The sequence below is a fragment of the Phascolarctos cinereus genome, unplaced genomic scaffold (genome assembly GCF_003287225.1).
Source record: "Phascolarctos cinereus isolate Bilbo 61053 unplaced genomic scaffold, phaCin_HiC Scaffold_5;HRSCAF=322, whole genome shotgun sequence".
In the NCBI taxonomy this organism is placed as follows: domain Eukaryota; kingdom Metazoa; phylum Chordata; class Mammalia; order Diprotodontia; family Phascolarctidae; genus Phascolarctos; species Phascolarctos cinereus.
Genome location: NW_027555958.1, coordinates 311,764,427 through 311,767,795, shown reverse-complemented (window position 1 = coordinate 311,767,795; position 3,369 = coordinate 311,764,427).

Genomic DNA, 3,369 nt, shown 5'->3' with positions numbered 1-3,369 from the left:
GTAAGGTATGATATCTCTTTTTACTATGATGTCCAGATTCACCATAGCTTTCCTTCCAAGAAGCAAGTGTCCTTTATAATAACATATTAAAATAACTATATGTATATGGATTTTTTTTGGCAGAAATTTGTTTGCATGTTGTTTCCTACTATTAAATCATGAGCTCCTCAAGGGTAAGAACTGTTTTGCCTTTCTTAGCATTCCCAACTCATAGCACAGAACTTGGCACTAGTAAATGCTTAATAAATGCTTATTCACTTGACTCCCCATCTGCAATTTACCTTTGCATGGATCGCCTTCCATATCTGAAATCCATTCCTTCCTTACCTTTTCCTCTTAGAATCCTTGGTTTCCTTCCAAACTCACTTTAAACACCATCTTTTGCATGAGGCCTTTCCTGGTTCTCTCAGGTTCTAGTGTCTCTCTTCTCCCCCAAGATTACCTTGCTCATGCTTTGTGTACACATGTTGTCTCCTCTGTTAGAATGTAAGCTCCTCAAGGGCAGGGACAGCTTTTGTCTTTGTATCCCCTGCCTATCATAGTTCCTGGCATTTACTGCTTTCTTAATTATTACTTGTTAATGGATCAATTTGCCCAAGATTAAACGTTAATTGACAGAGTCTGAATTCCAACCCAGGTCTTTTCTCAGTCCTGTGCTCTTTCTAACCACATCACAGCTTCCCCCAAGCCAGTGACCTTCACCGACTCATGCTTGAGGGAAGAGAAGAATCTACAGACTTTGATGTGACATTTCTGGACCAAAAGACAGGACAGAATTTGTTAAGTGAGGATGATGTCTTGGCCCCTGGTTTCCCATTTCTTTCACATTCAGGGGTTTTATAACCTTAAATTTCCTTTTTCTCTTAGGAAGGAAAAAGAACCAACTTAAATGGGATCCTGGCCAATTGTGTGTGTGTTCTTCCTGACCTGGGCAGTTCCTTGATGAATACAAATTCTTATCTCTTGGGAAAAGCTACATTAATTAAGTCCAGCTGGTAAACTTGGACAGCCTGTTCAAGGAACTGGCCTCACTTCACAGCACTCATGACATGGGAGTGACCTGCAGGGTAGTGGCAAGACAGAGATGAGGGGGCTACATGTGGAAAGGAGAGAATCACTTCCCTCCCCCAGTAAGCTCACAAAGAGAACTTTGAAGTTTTGTGGGGGGGATACTACCATGTTATGCTTTTATGTATGATTATCTTCACTTCTCTCCCCATCCTCTGCCTCACTCTCAAAAAAGAAAAACCTTCTTTTGGTCTCCTTTCTCCTCTTATTAATTTTAATGACACCAACATATCTCCAGGCATCCACACACAAAACCTGGGAGTTGTTTTGACACCTCCTTGCCTTCCCACATTGCCAATTGCTATGTATTCTGCCTCTCCAATACTTCTGCCATAAGTCCCTTTCTGACTGCTCTCAGCCCTACTTTCACGGTTGGCTAACATCTAGGAAGGAAAGCAATGATTACAAAGAGTTAACATACGACTTCATCAAGAACAGGTCATACCACACTGACCTTATTTCCTTTGTTGAAAGGTTAACTAAACTAGTAGATGAGGGGAATTTTGTGGATATTGTTTACCTTGTTCTTAGCAAAGTTTTTGGTAAAATATCTCTACTCTTGTTAGGAAGAAGACTGGAGAGATATGGATTAGACGATGATCTAATTAGTCGGATTCAGCATGAGTTGGATGGTCAGACTCAATGAAGAGCTGTGAATGATTCACATCATAGTAGGAGGTGTCTAGTGAAGTATCTTAAGAGTCTGTACTTGCCCCTGTGTTGCTTAACATTTTTATCAGTGACTGTATAGGCATAAACAGTGTGCTTAACCCACTAGTTGGTGAAATGAAGCTGAAAGTGATAGATAACATACTAGATAACAGCATCAGGATCCAAAAGGGTCTGGACAGGTTAGAGCATTGAGCTAAATCTAATATAACAACAACAAAAAAAAGGTAAATGTAAAACTTTACTCTTGGGTACAAATAATCAATTTCACCAATACAGGATGGGGAGGCATGGTTAGTCGATCAAAAAGCATTTATTAAGCATTTACAATGTGCCAGGCATAGCAGTTATTCAGAAAAGGTTCTGGGGCTTTTAGGGAAGTGCAAGTTTAGTATAAGTTAGCAATAGGACAAGACAGCCAAAGAAAACCTAATGCAATCTTTGGCTGCATTAAGAGGAATAGGGAGGCAATACATCCCTCTGTACTCTGCCCTTATCAGATGTCATCTGCAGTCTCTTCTTCTAGTCTGGGTGTTACAATTTAAGAAGGATATTGATAAGCCGGAGAGTGTCCACAGGAGGGTGATCAAGATAGTGAAAGCTCTTGGGTCCACGTCATATCAATCATTCAACCAATAAACATTTATTAAGTACTAAGTGTATGCCAGGAGAAAGAGGAGAAGGAGAAGAAGGAGAAGGATAAGGAGAAGAAGAAAAAGAAGAAGAAGAAGAAGAAGAAGAAGAAGAAGGAGAAGAAGAAGAAGAAGAAGAAGAAGAAGAAGAAGAAGAAGAGAAGAAGAAGAAGAAGAAGAAGAAGAAGAAGAAGAAGAAGAAGAAGAAGTCCTTGACCTCATGGAGCTTGCATTCTAATGGGGAATATGACTAGTAAATATTTAAATATAGACTAGACATACACAGCATTGATGGAACATAATATTAGAGGAGAAGACTCCAGCAGCTAAGGGAACCAGGATAAGCCATGAATGAATGAATGAATGAATGAATGAATGAATGAATGAAAAAACATTAATTAAACACTTACTATGTGTTACAAGTACTGTGCTAAGCCTTGGATATATAAATACAAGCAAACAAAATAATACCTGCTTTTAAAGACCTCACATTCTAATAAAGAAATACACATAAAGGGAGGTAAAGTTTAAAAGGGATGAAAGAGAGGGGAAGCTGCACATGGGGTGGAAATAGCTGGCAAGTGTCGTGGTGGTCTGATTCTGAGCACAATAAAGTGAAAACTCACCTATAAAATCCAGGATTCCAGAGGCAGAGTCCAAATTCTGATGGGAAGAGGGGGAGGTCCAGAGGACAGGTAAGATGGTTTAAAGGAATTCGGAATGCTTAGTGTAGAGAAGGGAAGACTCAGGCTGACATGATAGCTAAGTTCAAGCATCTGATGGACTGTCAAGTGGAAGAAGGATTTGATTTCTTCTATTTGTCCCCAGAAGGCAGAACCAGAAGTAACTGGTAGAAGCTGCAAAGAGGTCAATTTACACTTGAGGTCAGGAAAAACTTGCTAACAATCAGAGTTGTCTACGAGTGGAATAGGCAACCTCAAGAGGTGGTAAGTGGGCTCCTTTGTCCCTGGATGCTTGAAGCAGAAGCTAGATGGTCACT